The sequence below is a fragment of the Rattus rattus genome, chromosome X (assembly GCF_011064425.1).
Source record: "Rattus rattus isolate New Zealand chromosome X, Rrattus_CSIRO_v1, whole genome shotgun sequence".
Taxonomy (NCBI): domain Eukaryota; kingdom Metazoa; phylum Chordata; class Mammalia; order Rodentia; family Muridae; genus Rattus; species Rattus rattus.
Genome location: NC_046172.1, coordinates 94576080 through 94598326, shown reverse-complemented (window position 1 = coordinate 94598326; position 22247 = coordinate 94576080).

Genomic DNA, 22247 nt, shown 5'->3' with positions numbered 1-22247 from the left:
GCCCCCCTTAACCCTCATCACCTATATCAGGCAGGAGACCCGGCCCTGAGGTCATGAGAGGAGGAGAGCTGCCTCTATCTTTTACCTGCTGCAGCACAGGGAGAGCAGGCCCTGAACTTCACCTGGGTAGCACAGTAGAGTTGACCCTGATGGCAGGGGTGCAGGTTTGCTAGCCCATAGAGTGTAAACATGGGCAACTGGCCCCAAAACTTCTCTGCTGAAACTTGTCTACTGTGCAGGGACATGGGTGAGGGAAAGATGACTCCCCCACCACACGGCAGGCAGGAGAGCTGGCCCTAAGTGCCCTGCACTTCCCAGGGCAACATAGTACAGGTAGTCCTTGATATGGGGGTTGCAGCTGACCTGGCCCACAGGTGTAAGCACAGGAGATTGGGCCCTGACTCTTGTCTGCTGTGTGGTGGTGCAGAAAGGGGAGAGACACCATCCTCTCCTCCCTCATCCCTTGACACCTATGGTAGATTGGAGAGCTGGCTCTGGGGTCATAAGAGAGGGAGGGACTAGCCATGTCCCTCACCGGCTGCAACACTCAGCTGGCTGTGCACCTCACCTGGACAGCAGGGTATAGCTGGCCTTAGTTGCATACATTGCCAGTCAATAGGCCCTAGGGTCTGAGAGCAGGAGACCAGGGTTGACCAGCTCAGATATCTCCCAGGCCCAGATGCAGGACTTTGAATTGGCCCACCCCAACATCTACTCCATCAATGAACTGCTTGTTGGAGTGTGTGAAGGGGCTGGTCCTACAGATCTAAAACTTCAGGATCTCCATGACACAGGGTAAAAACAGGATATCTGAGAGGAGTCCCAGTGAGGTTCCAGTATTTATAGAGTAGCAGAAGCCAGAGGCCTTGCACCGGACCAATGACTCATGCCATGAACATTTGCAAGCAAAGAAGTGTGGACAAAAGGGTATACTGGGGATACACGGTGACACACTGCAACTTCTACAATGACATGGTCTTTTCTCTGTTTGGGGGGTGGTTATAAGTATGGAGGGGGAGATGAGTGGGATTGAGGTGCATGATGTGAAATTCACAAAGAATCAATAAGGTTTTTTTTTAATCCCAATTCTTTCTAGGATACAAGATCTAGACATTAGTGGAGTGTACTAGCTAGCATTAACTCTAAAATATCTGTGTTTTATTCCATGGAGACTTTTCTTGACCAAAATAGGTTGATAAACTGGTAGGATATACAGTGGATAAAGGTAAAAAATACCAACTAATGTTATGTTATATTTTACCTTAAATGATATAAAAAAGAACAATCACTTCCTGTGGTGAAAGGGAAACCTGGGTACACATACATAAACACACAGAGAATGTCGTACATAATCCCAAAGGATCTCTAAAACCACAGACTTCAAACTTCTAGTACACAAGACAGAAGACGTAGAACAACGGAACAAGCAGTTAGTTTAATAACCCTGTAGAATTTTTTATTGCCTAACACTTTAGAACCAGATCAGGGAAGAGTAAATAAAAGCATCAACTTTCCCTGTCTCTATTTTAGAATCTCTTTGCTTCCCACATTCTTGGTTCCCATTTTTTTTAAATCACTTCTCTTTGAAGGTGATAAAATGGTCACACATCTTTTTTTTTTTCAAAAGAACATCAAAGCTAGATTAACATAGCTCTGTGCAAATTATAAAAATCTACAGTGGGTAGTCAATAAGCATTTTGAATTTTCTTCTTCCACATGCTAATTGTTTGTTTCTTGAGACAGGGTCAAACTGTGTAACCTTGGCTGTCCTGGAACTTACTCTGTAAACTAAGCTGGCCTCAAACTCACAGAGATCTGCCTGCCTCTGCCTCCCTAGTGCTGGGATTAAATATGTGTGCCAGCACATCCAGAAACTGTCAATAATCTTTATTGTAACCATAGATTGGTCTCAAGTTGCGTGTCTGTACACAATTATATATGCAGATCGATGACTCAAATGAATACGATCATTTACCTTCTACATGTAGTTTGCTATTTGATCTGCAGTTTTGGCTTGACATTCTGTGTACTTGGTCCCAAGACTCTTTTTGTAGAACAAATGCCCATAGTACAACTGTAGCACACCTTTTATCTTATCTAGTGCAAGTTCTTTTTAGAAAGTGTAATCTATGACTTAAAGCTATGATGCACTGATCACACCTTTTTCTGTTCACCCAGCTTGTGTAGATGCCAGCTTTCTGTACTGTCTTACAGCTGTGTGAGTGTTGGGGCGGTTATGTATTTTCCATCCTAGTGGGACTGTGCTTCAGTGAGCTTTTTTTCTTTGCAAGTAGTGGCTGTGTTCTGGGAACTGATCTATCATTGAAAATTTCATAATACAGTTCCTGAACTGTGCTAGCAAAGCCAAGAACGTCATTATATCCTGCATCTACACTGTGATTCTGAATACACATGTAATTTTATCCAGGAATCAATTCCAGAGGCTTTCTGGTGATAAACTTCATTTCAGAGGAGGCCATAATAGATACCTTAGAGAGCTTTTGTTCCTGAAGATGAGGATGGTGACAGACTCCCTGCTTACTCTATCAGTGGTTGAATGTACCAGGCAGAATGTTCTGACCAATCAAACTTCTCACTTGTGATCCTCCCCACTTGGCTGTCTCTTTCTACCCCTGTTTCAAAATGGAAATTTTTTCCTTTTCTTCCAGGAACATGAATGACCCTATAAAAATCGTGCTGTGTGAGGGAGAGGGATGGTGGGTGGCCCAGGAAACTGGGCAATACATCCGCCCACAGACACACACAGAAACGCACTGGCAGCTTGAAGGTTGCATTTTTAGAGCTTTCTCAGGCTAGGATACCAGCTGGTAAGACTGTCTGCCAAGACCAGACTATACTTGTTGGCAGGGCTTGGCATGTATCTCCATTTAAAGGTGTATGGGCAGGGACAGTGTGCAACATCTCTTACTTCTCCTTTCTTCTTTTCCCTGCTCATGTTACAATTGCTATATGGAAAGACACAGCTCATCAAAAGGCTTTCTCTAGTGTAGGGTCAAAAGGGCCACACATTTTAAAACATCAACACATTTTCTGATGGGGATTATAGTGTTTAAGAACATGGACCCCAGTGCCAAACCCCTAGGCTCAAATTCTGCCTCTGTATCTCTGTAGATGGCTGGGGAACTTTACCACCTTGGTTTTCTTCTATGATGTGACATGAAAAAAAATACATCTGAAGAGAAAGCAGTTCCTACCAGGACTGGTTCAATTAGCTGCCATCATGGTAGCTCACATCTATGTAACTCCAGTTTCAGGGGATCTGACACCCTCACATGGGCAAAACACCAATGCACATGAAGTAAAAATAAATAATTAAAAAAATTAAAAAATGAGTCATCGTGTTCTGATGATACTACAAAACATATGATGAGTGTGTGTGTGTGTGTGTGTGTGTGTGTGTGTGTACAAATGTTAAAACACTACCTTAATAATGATGATTTGGAAGCCAGAAAGATGGCTTAGAGTTTAATATCTGAGTTCAAGTCCCAGCTCCCATATCAGGTGGCTCACAACCCCAGCTCCAGGGGATCCAACACTTCAGGCCTCTGCAAGCACCTTCATTAATGTATATATACTCATACAGAAACACACAGATACATGCATGCATGCAAACAAAAACAATAAAAGTAAATTTTAGATAAATTAATAAATCTGAAAAATAATAATGACTTCATTACTATTATTTCAAAGACATGTATGAGTGTCTGCATGTATATAAGTGCACTGTGTCCATGCCTGGGGTACTCAAAGATCAGAAGAGAGAGCCAGATCCCCTAGAACTGGACTTATACCTGGCTGTGAGCTTCCCAGTACAGGTTCTGGGAACTGAATTGGGGACCTCTGGGTACTAGCTAGTTTTATGCCAACTTGACACAAGCTATCATTATTAATGAGAATGGAGCCACACTTGAGACATTACCACCATAAGGTTGGGCCATAGGCAAGCCTTAGAGTATTTTCTAAATTAGTGATTGATGGGGATGGTTCAGTCCATTGTGAGGGTGCAATCTGGGCTGGTGGTCCTGAGTTCTTTAAGAAAGCAGACTCTTGAGTGCTCTTTTTCATAACTATCATGGATTTTCTAAATTTCCTTTGGACTTCAATGACCTGTATATATTGTTTTAGCAGTATCATTAACATCCTAAGCTTATACTATACCTACTTAGGTCTGTGGGAGCCCTCCCACAAGGCCCTCCCTCCCTCCCCCCTCTTCCCTCCTCCTCTTCCTCCCTCCTCTCTCTCTCCTCCTCTCTCTCTCTCTCTCTCTCTCTCTCTCTCTCTCTCTCCCTCTCTCTCCCTCTCAGAATCCCCATGGAGCTGAAGCATCATAAAAAGGTGCAAACTCCTGAATCTACAAGGGATGAAATAGAATTTAAAGAGCAAGGGCAATACAACTGAGCAGCAAATGGAAGTCTGCCTAACACAACGAAGACCTACTCCAGACAAATAGGAAACAGAAGACCAGAGCCAGCCCCTCACTTTGTTCCATTTGTTATGCCTGTCCTTTTCCCATCTCTTCACTCTTAAAAAAGCCCCACTGTTAAATTAACACAGCTGACACAGAAAAGCTTGTGGTGTTTCTTAGTGGGTGGTGACTCACTGCAGAGCTGGAATCCTTTGCCTCAGGGGGAGGAAAGAGAGCTGGCTCTGTGTAGGGTTGGGATGAGGTGGGTCAGGAGAGGGGGGCCGAAGGCTGAGGAGGTGGGGGATGGGAGGTTGGTGGGGGCAAATGCTGGATGATTGCCTTTCAGGTATTTCAACGAAGCAAAAGCAGACTATGAAAAGATGGGGCAGCTCTCCCAAGATCCCCACCCCCAGGCCATAGGCTATGGCTTTGCCTACACGTGAAAGAGGAACAAAGAAGGCCAGAATCCCATCAATCAAGCATTGAATGTAAGAGACACGGACGGTAAGGTCTTCTGGGAGGCTTAAACCTAAATTTTATAAGAATGGAGGCAAAGTGCCCCACATGTGGCCCATGCATATACAGCCATCCAATTAGACAAGATGGATGAAGCAAAGAAGTGCAGGCCGACAGAAGCCGGATGTAGATCTCTCCTGAGAGACACAGCCAGAATACAGCAAATACAGAGGCGAATGCCAGCAGCAAACCACTGAACTGAGAATAGGACCCCCGTTGAAGGAATCAGAGAAAGAACTGGAAGAGCTTGAAGGGGCTCAAGACCCCATATGTACAACAATGCCAAGCAACCAGAGATTCCAGGGACTAAGCCACTACCTAAAGACTATACATGGACTGACCCTGGACTCTGACCTCATAGGTAGCAATGAATATCCTAGTAAGAGCACCAGTGGAAGGGGAAGCCCTGGGTCCTGCTAAGACTGAACCCCCAGTGAACTAGATTGTTGCGGGGAGGGCGGCAAGGGGGTGAGGATGGGGAGGGGAACACCCATAAAGAAGGGGAGGGGGAAGGGGGATGTTTTCCCGGAAACCGGGAAAGGGAATAACACTCGAAATGTATATAAGAAATACTCAAGTTAATTTAAAAAAAAAAAAGAATGGAGGCAAAGATTAAAATAGTGAGAGTAAATGAGAGATGTTAGAGCTCAGTGCTTTACCTGCCCTTGCCTCCAGGGACTTCGGCCTTTCAGGATGCTTGGCTTTTCTCCACCCACAGTTAATCATCATGGAGTCCCCGTGGGAAGCTTGACACCTTCCGCAGCATGGCCTTAGTCTCAGTCAGTCTGCTTTCTGTGGGTTCCATACATTTTCAATGTCCAGTCTCAAGGACTAAATGCAAGGAAGCTATACTTTTCCTTCTTTCCATGGGGTATAGGAGGTTCCTGTCATGCCCCGCACCCCTTTGTTGTTAAAATTCCTTTCACAGGGGACGATATAATCAAGAAAGTCTAGGGCTTGGGGATTTAGCTCAGTGGTAGAGAGTTTGCCTAGCAAGCGCAAGGCCCTGGGTTCGTCCTCAGCTCCGAAAGAAAAAAAAAAGAAAGTCCACCACCTGACACATACTCCTAAAGTCCCAATGACAAAAAGAGGCATATTTCCTCCAGAGTTAACTCTGCGGAACCTCGCATGGGTTTATTGGGTTCCCTCACAGAGCATCGGTGAGGGCTTACTTACAGAGACCTGGGTGCCTCCCACCACAGGTTGCAATTGGAAAGCCTTTACCCTGCAGATGAGGGCTTTCCTGTAGCCTCATAAATACAGCCTCCTTTTGCTTGCCCTCCCCTCGATATATACTCTAGTCCCTCCCTAGTCCCTCCTTAGAGCCACCTCCAATTAAGGCACAGTTTCATACAACAGGATATAAGGCCCTTAGCATCCCTCCATAGTGGGGTGTAGTCAACAAGCCTAGATCTGGTGATCCTTTTAATAGGTGGGCACAGCTGAACTCCCCAAGATAGCAATCACTTGACTCAGTGGACAATCACTTACAACACCCCTCTCCTACATTCATTTGCCAAATTCTTCTTAAGTACTAGTGTCCTTTCTCCCTGGCTCCCACTCATGACTTCACAGTTGAGTTTTAAGTGTCAATACTCTGAATATTTTTGTTCCCCCTTTTAAGAAGGACTGAAGCATCTGCACTTTGGTCGTCCCTCTTCTTGAGCTTCATGTGGTCTGTGGATTGTATCTTGGGTAATTCGAGCATTTGGGCTAATATCCATTTATCAGTGAGTGCATACCAAGTGTGTTTTTCTGTGATTGTGTTACCTCACTCAGGATGATATTTTCTAGTTCCATCCATTTGCCTATGAATTTCATGAAGTCATTGTTTTTGGTAGCTGAGTAGTATTCCATTGTGTAGATGTACCACATTTTCTGTATCCATTCCTCTGATGAAGGGTATTTGGGTTTTTCCTCTTATTGAGGTTCATCTGGTCTAGAGTGGGTTGTATCTTGGGTAAGTCGAGCTTTTGGGCTAATATTCATTTATCAGTGAGTGCATACCATGTGTGTGGTTTTTGGGGGGGCTGTGTGATTGGGTTACCTTACTCAGAATGATATTTTCTAGTTCCATCCATATTCATAGGAGGAGATATGGAGACAATGTTTGGAGCAGAGACTGAAGAAACGGGCATTCAGAGCCCGCCCCACCTGAGGATCCAACCCATATACATTCAGCCACCAAACCCAGATAATATTGCTGATGCCAAGAAGTGCATGCTAACAGGAACCTGATACAGCTGTCTCCTGAGAGGCTCTGCCAGAGCATGACAAATACAGAGGTGAATGCTAGCAACAAACCATTGAACTGAGAACGAGAGTCCCCATTGGAGGAGTTAGAGAAAGGTTTGAAGGAGCTCGCAACCCCATAAGAACAACAATACCAACCAACCAGAGATCCCAGGGACTAAACCACCATCCAAAGAGTACACATAGACAGACCTATGGCTCCAGCTGCATATGTAGCAGAGGATGGCCTTGTTGGGCACCAATGGGAGGAGAAACCCTTGGTCCTGCCAAGGCTGGACCCCCAGTGTGCAGGGGAATGTCAGGGGGGGGAGTGGGGAGGAATGGGGGGTTGGGGAGGGAGAACACCCTTATAGAAGAAGGGGAGAGGGAGGATTGGTGGTTATGGTTAGGAAACCGGAAAAGGAATAACATTTGAAATGTAAATAAAAAATCCAATAAAAAGAAATAGTCTCAGGACAAACTTGATGCCTATTAGCATACCAAAGCTCATGCTGACTTCTAGATATGTTCAGCAAGTACCTGTTTCAGAGACCTTGATGGCATCCCGGCTCCTCCTTGGACACAGCTCTTCTTACACATACCCTGAACCCTAGCCCTATACCCTAAACCTCTCCAGCCCATGGGCTTCCCTTCCCAGGCTTCTCCTTACTATATAACACTGCCATTTTAAAATCATTCACTTTCTTGGCTCTTGGTCTTCTCTCTCTGTCCACTTGACCCTTCCTCTTCGTCCTCCTCTCTGGCTTTCTCCAGTCTACCTTCTCTCTCACCGCTAATGCCTGGTTCATTCTGCCAGTCATGTTCAACCTTTCTCTCTCTGCTCTGGACCCTTCCAGATGCTTCTGGCTTCTCTCTCTCTCTCTCTCTCTCTCTCTCTCTCTCTCTCTCTCTCTCTCTCTCTCTCATCTATAATAAAAAAAACATTTTCTTGACCATACCTAGGAGCAGTTGTGTCCTCACTTCATTCACCTTCCTTTGTTTTTCTTCTACAGTTTCCTTGATTTATACTTTTCTTATCCAGGTCAAAGATAAAATTCAAGTTTGAGCAACGATTGCAGATACCACCTCACTCTAAGACTTTTGCCATGCACCTTACGCATTGTAACAGGGTCCTGGTCCAGTGATATGGAAGCATAAACCAAATAAACCCTTTCTTCTCCAACTTGCTTTGGATCATGATGTTTTATCACAGCAATGTTAACCCTAACTAGGACACAACCCAAGAAGGAGAAATTCATTGTAGAGCCATCAAAGCCCTTTGGCAACAGGTAGAGCTTACAGGATTTGCAGTTTGCTCTGCTGTGCTCTGGTCTTGATATTTCTTCAGTATATCCTGATTTCTCCCTCTTGGGATGGCAGTGTATATTCTGTGACAGTGCATGTTGGAAATACACACACACACACACACACACACACACACACATATAATATATATATATATATATATATATATATATAATTTCTGGTTTGATTTCACAGAGAAGAGAATGTCTTGAGTTTCAGAAGAGGCTTTGAACTTTTAAACTATCTTGAGACTGAAAGACTACGGAGACTTTTGAAGTTGGACTAAATGCATTTTTGTCATTATGATACCCCATGAGCCTACAGGGGCCAGGGACTGGAATGTGGTGATTTGAATGAGAGATTCCCCCATAACTCTCAGGGTTTGAATACTTGCGCCCACCCCCCCCAGTTGGTAGAACTGTTTGAGAAGTATTAGGAGGTGTGGCCTTGTTGGAAGACAGGTGTACCTGGGGCCAGGGAGGGACAGACTTGAGGTTTCAAAAGACTTGTGCTCTCATCAGTGTTCCCTCTCTGCCTCCTGCTTTTCGATCAAGATATGAACTCTCTATTGTTCTCCCCCCTCATGTCTTTGCTCTGCAGTCATGGACTCTAACCTTCTGAAAGAATAAGGAGAATTAAATGCTTTCTTCTGTAAGTTACCTTGACCATGGTAGTTCGTCACAGCAGTAGAAAAGTAATACAGTATTGAAGACAGAGGAGCGAACAATCCTGGCAAAATCCCCTACTCTAATGGAGCTTTCACTCTGATGATGAGTGAAGCCAGCAAATGGGCAATTTTCATCAGTATGATTAACTGCTATGACATAAAGGAGATAGTGTAAGTCAAGGTAAAATTGTAGCATTAGTAATGAAACCACACTTGCCTATCTGTGGCTACACACACACACACACACACACACACACACACACACACACACACACCAGTTTATGTTTATGCCTCAGGCCTATGGGCATCAAAGATACAAGGATATCCTCTAGGTAGATATTCAAGCAATGACTCAGGGTGGAAGCTTTTTTTTTTTTCATATGGAGTCACCATTCTGTAGACCCTTTTAGAGTCTAGAATTGGACCCACACTACTATCTGGACTAACATGCAAAACAAGTTCATCGAGAGCTAAATAACAAGATTTATATCAAGACTTGAAAGTGACCAGGAGCCAATCTACTGGTGGGGGAACCTGAGAAATGTGAGCCTCCTCTTTGCTCAATAAGAAAATGAAGGAATCTAGCTAGTTTTGCCACTAATATATTATTGTACAGTTATGTAATTGTCCAAGTAAAGAGTTAACATTTACTCAAAGCTTTGGAAGAAGGTTCCTGGATGAAGTAATACTTAAGGTAATACCCGAAGGGTAAGAAATAATTAACTTGCTGAAGTGGAGTTAAACATATTCCGAACAGTATATATGCCTATAATCCCAACAAGGCAATCAGATAAGAAGTTTGAGACTAGCCTGGGCTAGCAATCAAAGTGAGAAGATCCCAAGAAGAGAGAAGAGCAGGTATTAATAACAGGTGAGAGACAGCCTGTTATATCACAGGGGCAGGATGGAATTGAGTACAACATGAGTAGATCATGAAGTCAACTCCAAGAGATGGTGATGAAAAAGGAAGGCCAGTATCAAAATTGAGCAGCCCTCTTTGTAATGCTTGCAAATAGAGGTGGCAATGATCCTTCAGGGCAGCTGGTCCCGGATGGAGACACTAGAGTAAAGGCCTCCAACCCCTTGGCCTTTGTGGGTGGGGCTCAGTAGAGAAAGAGTAAGTGGAATGTGTGCATGTGCTGTAATACCGTCAAACCTAAGCATAATCCAGAACAAGGAAGCGTCTCTTCAGTGGATCTTGGTGATAATTTAACTTTGTGTCCCCTTTTGGGAGTCTTCAAGAGAATATCTTCAGTCACTAAGTTCAGGTCAAAACCATGGACAGGAAGACTTTAGAAAACAGGATTTGCATCTAAGTCTATTGTTGGCAAAATGCTAGTTCACAGAAAGTTTCACACTTTGTCTTTTCTGTTTTCATCTAATTAGATGACATGATATATCCCGTGAAGACTGGCTTATTGAGCTTGAAAATAACAAATAATGAGAATGCCACACTCTAATTTCTCTGGGACGGGGTGACTAGGAAGGAGCATCATTTGGAATGTAAATAAATAAATATAACAAAAATAAAATGTCATGTTCCTTTCTAAGCGTTTTCTGAATGCATCAAGTCTTGTTTGTTTGTTTGGTTGTTGTTGTTGTTGTCATTTTATGAGAAAACTAGAAGGTAACTGTTAGGTCTCTATCCCAGGACAAATAGGGGCTTATTAACATATCAAAGCAGATGTTTCTCCTAGATAGTTCTCCCAGCAACTAACTCTCAGTCCCTACCTGTTACAGGGCCCTCACAGCTGGCTATGCCATTCCCTATCCAGAACTCTTCAGCCCCGTGACTGTGCTGCCCTTCTTCCAGATCCTTCTGGCCTCTATATAACTCAACCATTTTGACCAAACCAGTCTATTTTCCGGGGCTTCTTGTCCCAGGTTTCTTGGTTGGCGGCTCCTCTCTTGCTCTCTCTCCCACTCTCTCCTCACATGGCCCTGTTCAGTCTGGCCATGTTCACTCAGGATCCTTTCACATGTCTCTGCCTATGGCTGTTTTCTCCCTCATATCTACAACAAACTTTCTCCTCAACCCATACCTAGGAGCAGTCATGTCCTACTTTCTCTTTTCTTTTTTTAATTATTCAGCAACGTTACAGAGACTTGTTAATGGTCATGGTGCTAATATTTGAACAAAAACAACAAAAACACTGTCACTAGAACCCATGTCCTCTTTACTGCCCGTAAGCAAATACTTTCTGGGCTCTAACTAGGAGCACTGAGCTATTCTGACAAAAGTGATGACTATGATAGTCTTTTGTCCTTAAGGAGTGAGGAGTGTATAACCTGGTCCCAGTCATGTCTACCCCACTACACAAGATACAGGAAATGGAATTTCAATATTCATGATTATTCACCAGAGCACTACCACATTCATTTGTTTCTGTACAAATACAGCCAACAGAGTCAGACACTTGTAGTAGAATCCGTATGACTCATGAAGCTTGACAATTTACCATCTAGTGTGCTGACTAAGGAAGCATTCTGAGCCTCTGGGGTGCTGAGTAATAAAGATGTCATTTCAGTATAAAGCAAAGGAAGACAGTGTTGTTTGGTTGGGAAAGTGTAGGATTTGATTCATATCAAATGACAGATTTAAAATTTTATATTCCTTTTATCTAAGGAGGGTAAGTGGTGTGTCTCTGTGTGTGGCAAGGGTGCATGTGCCATGGTACATGTAGAGGTCAGAGAACAATATGTAGGGATTGGGTCTTTCCTACCATGTGAATTACAGGGATCAAACTCATGTTGTCCAGCTTGGAGGAAAGTGCTTTCAGCTGCTTGTCCATAGCCCTAGATTTTAATCTAAAACCCAGATCCATCTCTACTAGTTGTGTGGACTTGAACAAGTCACGTAGCTTCTCTGAACGTATTCAGGAGATAGCAAGATTAATATTACCTTTTTAACATGCATTTATAAGCACTATAGATAATGTGCAAATTCCGTTGACTCAAAATACTCAAGATGATAACAATCACTGATTCTTTTGTCTCCTAAACGATAGGATTACAGGCATGCCAACACCACGTTTGACTTGATGGATCCATTTTTGAATCTTAGTTCTTTCACTTGCCACCTGTGTGATCCTGGACAAACCAGTCTGCCCCTTGGAGTCTCGTAGTATTTGTACATAAAACAGACCTCGAAAGAATCATAATACTGAACTTACACAATTGGTATACAGACTCAATGAGATGATGTATGTACAACACTAGATACTTTGTTTCGAACTTGCTATACATCCATCCAGTAAAAGCCAATCAACATGGGCTAGTGAGGTAGTTCCATAGGTAAAGCACTTGTTGTGAAATCCTGACAACCCGGGTTTAATCCTTGGAACTCATATAAAAGTGGAAGAAGAGAACCAACTCCACAAATTTGTCGCCTGACTTCCACATGCCCACAGTGGCATGCATAGCCCCCCCATGCATACCATACACACATATTAATAATTCTTCTCAAAGCTAATTATTGTTATTGGAGGTGGTAGCTCCTATAGTTTAGGACTCAGGTTTTGATGGTAGCAAGATCTGGGTTCGAATTCTGGCCCTGAGAAAGTTACTTGGTGTCTTAATGTGTTTAAGTAACTGCAAAGTGAAAGAGGGTGGTAATAACCACATGTAAACAGGACCTCATTTAATTAATGAGGATTGAGATAAACTATTTAGCCAAATATGCAGCAAATAGTAAGTGCTCAAAAAATGGTGGTATTGTTATCTATCATGATAATGGCAACATTTATTGCCAATATTCAGCAAATGTTCAATGACCAAGTAGTGGGTTCAGAGAATTTCTATAAAGTAGTTGAAAGAAAGAAACACACCAGCTTCAGCTTTGCCACTATAAAGGACACATTGAACGATCTCCGACTAAAATGTAACATATATACTAAGGCCTGCTCAAGATTTCCTGTTCTTTCATAACTGCTACCCCAGGACAAATATGTAAATAAGACAAGTGTGTGTTGGAGAAATTACTAAGCAATATGGAGAGATGGTGCTCCTTGTTACTTTTTCCATCAATAAATAACCCATGATTTGATAAAGCAATGAGTTCATTTCCTTAAAAATAAGTACCAGAAAGGACGTCACCCAGAGCTTTTAAACTTCTCATTTAAACATAAGCCTTTGCTAAGTATATATTTAGATAATGATAAACCAAGATCTTAGGCAAGCTTCAAAGATTACTCTTCCTTTGAGGCTGTAGTGATGCAAGAATATGGGGGAAATGTTCAGAGAGCCCAGATGCTCTAATCCAGCATTTAGACTAATTGGATTTCCTAACTCCACTTCCTTCCGGGGCTTTTCTGAGCCAGGCTAAAAGCCTGTATATCAGACTGACCTTGAGAAAAAAATCAAACCATGCTAACTTTGCTTCCCTCTAGCCTCTCTGTTCCTCTACACATTTGGTTCCTTTCACACCCTCATCTTTGATTCACCGAATCCATCACTGCAATGTCCTTTGTGAAATAGTTTCCCAGGGCATAAACAGTGCATGCCCTCCCTGGTATCAAAGCTGACTTACAACATTGTTCATACTCTCTACTGGGAAATGACTCTTATCTTTTCCACAGGGCTCTACTTTTTGCCTCCTGGGGTGATGATATAAAACTGTAACAATATACTTACTCCCCAATGTCCCAACTCTCGAAGTTTAACTAACACGTTTAGTGCATTGTCTCCTGAATAGGGACCTTTGTGGCACTCTGCTAAGAAAAAAGGGTTTCTAAGAATTGGAGTGGGGTTGCTGTATGAATGCCATAGTACCTAGTATATTCTTGATATACCAGTGGGTTGGCTTTTTGGGTGTGTTGTCCAGGTTCAGCAAAGCTCTATTTTGTGAAGTCAACTGGGACAAGTTTGGGGTACTGGTGAAGTGAAAATGAGAATAATAAGAGTACCAATCTTCCAAGGATATTATGAAGAATAAATAAAGCAGTAGTCAGCTATATGAAGCCATATGTATTGCATCCACAGATTCATCTAACCATGAATTGAAAATGTAGTCAGGTATCTGAAATGGCTATTCTGAGTTGTCAACTTGAGTATAGCTGGAATGAACTACAATTCAGAAGTGGAGGGCACATCTGTGATCCAGATCGTGAGGCTGAAAGACACAAGGTTTTGATCTATCTTGAGGTGGGGTGACACAAGCACTTCATCCAGATAGACACACCTTTAATGGATCTTGAGGCACACATTTAATCTGGGCCATAAAGTCTGTTGGACGCCAGTATAAGGGCAATGAAAGAAGGAAGGGTTCATTCTTTGTCTGCTAGCACTTACTTGCCATCACATCTCTTGGAACCTACTTCTTCAGCTTTCCTGCTTATACAGAAGACCAGTTGAGACAGTCAGCCTCGTGGGACTGAGCAATGACTAGATTCTTAGACTTCCCATTCACAGCTGACCATTGTGGGCTTAGTTGGCCTGCAGACTCTAAGTCACTCCAATAAGTTCCCTTTATATATAGATTCATTTCATAACTTCTGTGACTCTAGAGAACCCCGACTAATACAATATCAGTTGGCCTTATCTGTAATGGGCCCATACAGAGCTTTTTCTTGTCATTATTCCCTAACCAGTGGTCTAACAATCATTTGCCTTGCATTAGGTATTATAACTAACCTTGAAATGAAGCTGGAGATAGAGCTCAGGAACAGAGCACCTCCCACCAGGTACGTACAGGCCCTGGGTTCTATCCCCAACACCAAGAAAAAGTACCTGACAGGATGTGCATGGGTTACATGTAAATAATATGGCATTTTATGTAAGGGACTTGAGAATTACAAATTTCAGCCTTTGTAAGGATTCATGGAACCAGACCCCCACTGCGATTTGGGGGACAATTGTATATGTAAAAAATTCAAAACAACCTCAGGGACCATGTAATGTCCAATACGTTTTAGTCATTTTCACCCATTGCCTCACAGGCAGCAAGGATTCTGATGCATCCCTGCCTCTGAGTCAAAACAGTGCCTGGCATATGCTTCTTTTTGCATCTAGGCTCAAGCAGTACCCAACACCACTCAAGGACATCCTCGTAACATCCATTCCTCCTACCTCTCAGTATCATTTCCATTCTTGCTGACGATCTCCTCTATAATCCATACTAAAATCCCTAATGCTTTCTCTTCCTTCCCCAGACCCCAGAAGTCACACACTGGCAGCAAGTACTGAAACATACATTCATTGTCTCATGGTGTCTTTTTAAAAGAATCTCTTGGTTGATAACATTTAAGAATTGGAAAATTTACCTGCGCATGGTGGTGCATGTATTTAGTTCCAGCACTTGAGAGGCAGAGGCAGGTATATTTCTCTGCATTAAAGGCCAGCCTGGTCTACATAGTGAGCTCGAGGCCAACCAAGGTTATATAGTAAAACCATGTCTCAGAAAAGAATTGGGAAACTTACTGCAAAAGCTGACAATTGGAATTTTTTCTTCCTTTCATTTTTATAATCTTAAGATTCAGAAACACAGGCCAAATTTCATTATCCATTATGTGCTCTGAGTGGGTGGCTAACACCCATAAACCCTTTAAATTCTGTGATTTTTCTACTGTCTCAACCAGCCCACTGTCGTGTTTTACTAGCACGAACAATAGTTATTGTGAGGCCATCAGGAAGAGGCAAATTGGTTTATTAAAATAGTACCCCAATTCGGTAGCAACAGGAAACAGGTTTCTCTCCTCCAGAGGTTGGGAAGGAGTTCAACTCATTCGCTTGCCACTACTTCACAGAGGGAGGAAGGGAATTTCCTTTCACTTTGGGGAAGATTGCGCTTCAGTGGAGATGAGCCTTATATTTCTTTGTAAAATGAAAACATACATAAGACATCTGCGTGTGTATCAACTCCCGTTTGTGTGTGCATCTCTGAGTGCATCTTCTTACATATTCCTCTCCCTTCAGACAAAGAAGTCCACATGTCTCATTTAAGCTGTCTTTTTTTTCCTGAAACCACTAAGGCTTTGTCTATGGAGTTTGCAGACATATATTACTAAAATAATTTGGGCTCCTTTGAGGATACGTAGACATGTATTCTCTTGGAAAGCATTCGAGCGGCTAAGAGCCTGTACATTACATGGAATGTTGAGTGGGCGAGCTCCTACAAGGGGGCACTTTAGCTGTAAGACAAACTAGAGTAGCTGCAAGTCTTTGTCTGTAGGTGGGTATCATAGGAAGGTTGTGTCTCTCTGCCCAGAAGTACCTTAAAGTTCAAACAAGAAAAGTGGGGCACCAGCTCTTCTCTAATGAATGGTACTTTCTGTTGCTGTGACTAAAAAAAAAATCTTACCAAAAGCAATTTGAAGTAGAAAGGTTTATTTGATTTACAGCTTACACTCTACATTGAGGCAATCCAAGGCAGGACTTTAAGACAGGAACTGAAGCAAATACTGTGGAGGGACCCTACTTACCACCTTACTCCCCAAGGCCTACTCAGCTTTCTTTTTCATACAACCCAAGACCTTCTGCCAAGGGATGACTCCAGCCATAGTGGGCTGCTTCCAAATTAGTCATTAATAATGAAAATGTTCCACGAACACACACTACAGGCTGATCTAATAAGACAGGTCCCTCAACTGAAATTCTCTCTTCTCAGGTGGCGATTTTGTTACTTAGATTGAAAAAAGGAAGCAACACAAATTAAATAATGATAATGGTCACATAACTTAAGAGGGGCTAAAGTGTTGTTTCATTAACCACTCAGGTCCAAAGAAGATTCTGCTGCTGTTTCCAAAACAACTGAGGCATAAAGGTCATGTCTCCATTGTAAAGCTATGAGCGCAGAAGTAGCAGGCTGTACAGTCTAACCCAGATGGTTTAGGCTGTGCTTCCGAACATAATAGAACGGGCTTAAGTTATGGGCACGAGACTAGCAACAATAACATTAGCTTGGAAATCACTACAATTATCTGAATTATTAAGTTCCAGACCAGAATACCTGAATTAAAGTCTCTAGAGTTGGTATATAGCAATTTGTGTTTCTGATTTAACATTTGAGAACTGATGTTCTAGAGGGATAAGGAACCCCCTAATATTGTTAGAGAGTACTGCCCAGATTGTCTGTTAAAAAATAAGTTGGAGTTTGTCTAGTATAGTCTCATTTAAATGACAGTAGAGAGGCATGAGGGAGCAGTGGACCACTTATACAGAAATGGCTTCTTGTCACCATGATCCATATCTAATAATTCTACTATTGGACATTGCTTCTTTTGAATTTTGAAGACACCGTGATTTAGAGAACTTCTTTGTTTTTGTTGTTGTTGTTGTTGTTTTGAGACAAGGTTTCTCTGTGTAGCCATGGCTGTCCTGAAACTCACTCTGTAGACAGGCTGGCCTCGGCTGGGAGATCTTCCTGCCTGCCTCCGCCTCTGAGTGCTGGGATTAAAGGCACTTCCACCATGCCCTGCTGTTAGAGGCGTAATTATTGCAAAACAAATGACCGGTGACAGGAATGCCACTTGGCCAATTGCAGCTACTGCTGGCGCCCATATAGAAAGTTGCACCCATTTTGTTTATCTGTCCTCTCCTGTGAAGGGGTATACCCACCTTGGTTCTACAAACTGGCTGGGAAAAAGAACACAGGATTGAGAGGAGGTGGATTGCTCAGCCAGCTATGGAAGGTTCAAGAGAACCTATATTTCAGATCTGGTTGTTCTACATATAACCCCAGCATACAGTTTACGAGTAAATACTGAGCTTATATTTTGTCTCTGACATGCCCTGACACTATGGTATTTTTTTTTCTGTTGGAGCACAGTTACATCTCAAGGCTATGGACTCTCATCAGTCACTGGTTGGATGAGGCTTGAGCTCTGAAGGAAAACACTCAAGTCTTCTGTGCCCTTGGCAAATTTGCTCTCTCTCACTGGAAGCACAGAGAAGCAGTGGGAAAGCTGAGAATCCTGCCACCTGCCTGGGTTAATGCAAATACTATAAGGAAACTATGCAAATTCCTTCAAAATGATCTTGGAAAAAGGCCTAATCTGAAGTGATCTTTAAAAAGCAAAAGTATTGTGCTTAACTCAGAGTGCAGTCCAAACTGGTTTCCTCTGCTTTCCCTTCACCCTGCTATGCCCTTTACCTCTCCCCAAACTAGGGTTCCTGACCTCAAAAGTCTGAAAGGCAAAAAAAAGATCTCCGGGGGAGTGCAGGAAGACGGCAGGAAGCAAACAGCCATCATTTTGTTGCAGTTTCTGCAGGCGTAACAATCACTTGGCTGTTCCTCTCCCACCCCTTAATGACCCAAACAGTCCAGCTATTAAGTGATAAATCCTCTGAGTATTCATGACTGCCTGCTCTAATTCTGTAGTCCAAACTGTAACAATCACGATAATTGAGCAAAGTCAGAATTGTTGGGGGAAGCCAGCTGTTGTCCAAGGCAGACCATAAACTCGAACTGGCAGAAGTCCTTGCCTCCAGAAATAAATGCTGAAGGAAGAAAACCAAACGGGATGAAAGCTAGAAACTTGAAACTTCCAGAAGAGCCAGTGGGAAAAGATAATAGGCCAGAAAGAGCTTCTGGTTCCCCTCCTCATCTTCCCTCCTCCTTTTAGCCTGTATCCTAGCAACCAGCTGAACTAGTTGGTGGGGTTTTCTCCAGTGGCTCAGCTGAGGTCATAATGTGCTAGTGGGGGAAGGGCAAAGAGAAGAGGAAACAGCTACCTGTTAAAAGATGAGTAGGAAAGATACACCCCCTACTTCTGTCCCTTAACTCAGTGTTTACCACAAACAAAACCTATTTCTAGAAAAGAAACACAAGAAAGGAGAGGTTCTGTTTGTTGTCATTCGGCGCTTTTATTTTGTCAATATTGAATGGCGAATGGCTATAATGGGATAAACAGATGATATCAGAATGATTAGTGGGGCGCTGCCTCCTCCTCTTTTTCTGATACGAAAGTAACTCTGTAGCCTAGGCTGGGCTCCATCTTGCTATGGAGACCAGGCTGGCCTTGAACCTCTAATTGTCCTGCCTTCAGCAACCGTGTTCTGGGATTACAGGGATATGTAACCACACTCCACTTGGAAAATAGAATGGGTTTCTGCGTGTCCATCACGTACACTCACGTAGGCATACGGTATACATGGATGCTCCTTCACTTACTGGAGGAGGTTGCTCCAGGCTCTGTTGGTGCTATTTCTGCGGTGTTCTCTAACAACACACGTTTGAGTTACTTGTTCAGCAACTGGCATAGATGAGTGCTCCCCAGCCTCTTTATAAACCAGTCAAGGGACTGGCTCACCCCTGGATAAGCTGACTATCCACAAAGCCAAATATCTTCCTCAGCACCTCTTTTAGTACATTACCTAAGCTAGAAAATCTTCTAGCTGAAAAGTTGGGGGTTTTGTTTACCCACGGCCAGTCTCTGTTCTGCATGAATCAAGCTGAAGGACTTAAGGAACTATCTGCTTGGGAGGACTTCTTATCGTCCTGCCTAAAGAGACCAGTATCTGACCCAAACACTAGTAGACCAAGGTCTCAGCATAAAGATTTACTTGTCCCAGAGGGACAAAGGGCAGGAAATAAGAGACAAAAACAGGGGACAGAGGGTGAAGGGGAAGAGAACATGGGAGAGGGGAGAAGGGGGGAGAAGGGGGAGGCAGGAAGGGGCATTTGTCCTGGAGGGACAAAGGACTGCCTCTGGATAGAGAGGAGACAGATAAGGTACACTCACAAGTGACAGTCTATGAAGGTAAAAGGGGAACAGCCCGGAAGGATGAGGTGTTTAACTTTGATTGGTGAGGTTAATTAGGGTAGCCACAGGGAGCGGAGGTGGGGGTGTCGATTGCTAGACTTCATTTTGATAGCTGGACCTTGGTAGTCATCCTTAGGAGGAGGAAGTGGCCAAATAAGGGAATGAACCTTGGTGGTGAGCTTTAGGAATGCTATCTAATGGTTTTTTAGCAAGACAGAGGGAATGGGGGAGAAGGGCAAGGCCTGACAGAGCCCTGCTCACCAAGCTCAAGCTGGCCAGAGGCCCTTCACTGTCTCTATTTCTTCTCCTTCAAAACAACTATGCACAAAGATGGGAGGCTGATCTTTCCACAATTACTTTCCTATGTCTTGCAGGTTTAAATGATTATAGAATCTCAAAAAGTTGCAAGAATAATTTAGAAAAGTTCCTTTTATTCACCATATACCTTCCTCCCATAGTAACTATGCTATATGAGCAAAGCCAGGCTCATTAGTTCATTACAAGAGCTAGATTATAGATGTGTTCAAAGTTCTACAGCGAGAGGCGTACCTGCCTAGCGTGCACAAAGCTCCAGGTCCAAATCCCCATTACTGCACATAAAACCATGTAGTGAAATGTCAGTATTGATACAATGGGTCCCTACTAATCAACATGTCCAATTCAAATGTCTGCTTCGTGTGTGAAGTCTTCTGAGATCAGGCTCCATGCCACTCAATTAGCCAGAGCTCTCACTTGTTTTCTGAAGCACATAACAGAACTTTCAATCAGACTACATTGTTCATTGTTGGGCCATGTTCATTCCAAACTGTACACTTGTGCTTCACCTATTTTTTCATCACTCCCCACTTCTTCAAACTGTATACTTTCACTAGATTCATGCTGGTCTTTTATTTTAATAAGAAGTTTGTTTTATTTCTGGGGAGGGGATTTTCATCAATTTCTACAACATTCATGCGCTCCATATTTGGAAGCCTTTCCTTTTCTTCTTCTTTTTTAAAAGATTTATTTATTTACTTATTTTATGTATATGAGTACACTGTAGCTGTCCTCAGACACACCAGAAGAGGGCATCAGATCTCATTACAGATGGTTGTGAGCCACCATGTGGTTGCTGGGATTTGAACTCAGGACCTGTGGAAGGCAGTCAGTGCTCTTAACGTAGACCATCTCTCCAGCCCTTCTTCTTTTTTAAAAATTACTTTTTACTTATTCAGTTTACATCCTGCTCACTATCCCCCTCCCACTCACCCTCTTCCACAATCCCCCCACGCCCTCTCCTTCTCCTCTGAGTGGGTGGATCTCCCCCGGGTATCCCCTCAACCCTGGCACTTCAAGTCTCTGTGAGACTAGGCACTTCCTCTCCCACTAGGGCCAGACAAGGCAGCCCAACTAGACCATATCCCACATTCAGGTAACAGCTTTTGGGATAGCCCCTCCTCCACTCCAGTTGTTGGGGACCCACATGAAGACCAAGCTGCACAGCTGCTTGCATATGAGTGGGGGCCCTGGTTAACCGATGTATATTTGGTTGATGGTTAGTCTCTGAGAGCCCCAAGTCTATGTTAGTTGAGTCTGTTGGTCTTCCCGTGGAGTTCCTATCCTCTTAGACACCTGCAATCCTTCCTCCTATTCTTCCATTGAGAGTCCCCAAGCTCCATCCACTGTTAGGCTGTGGGTGTCTCCATTCATGTTGCCTTCTTTAAAAATTAATTTTGCTTCAAGGCTAATACCAGGTGCAATGCTGAGAATATAATTGCCTCATTACTTAAAGCTCTGGCTCCATTTTAGCACTGTAATGAATCTAAACAAAACCCACACTGTAAATGCTTTCAATTAGTTTTATTGAAAATTCATTATTTTTGACTTCATTGTGAATGGATTTACCTTAGGCTGTGCTAAATAATTTACTGCATGGGGATTTAAAATCTATATTTGCAAAATTGTGTAAAATAACAAATTTACTGTTGCTCCTAAACCTGTATCTCAGAATTTGGTTATTATAATTTAATGCACTAGTAAGGCCACGTAGAGTGGACCTCTTATGTTTTGTTCTTTTGTTTATATTGCTAAAATTGTTTCAAAAGCTTAAACTTACCTTATACTTCATGTCCAAAGGCTCCTGCTTTGTTTCCTAAGATATATTATAAAAACACTCTTCTCCTTCACATGACCTAACAACTGTGGGTGATTAGTAGATAATTATTGTTATGACCTTGTCAGGAGACCAAACTACCTTGTTTTATTTTTACAAACAACCAAGTCCCACAAGATTGTCTTGTAGCTATCTGTGAGATCTTTTGTTGTTGCTTGCCCAGATGTGGGCTGAAAGCACATTCTAGGGGTTGGCTCTGCACCTGGTGTACTAGGTGTACTAGGTTGATGCTACATTCTAATGAGTTCT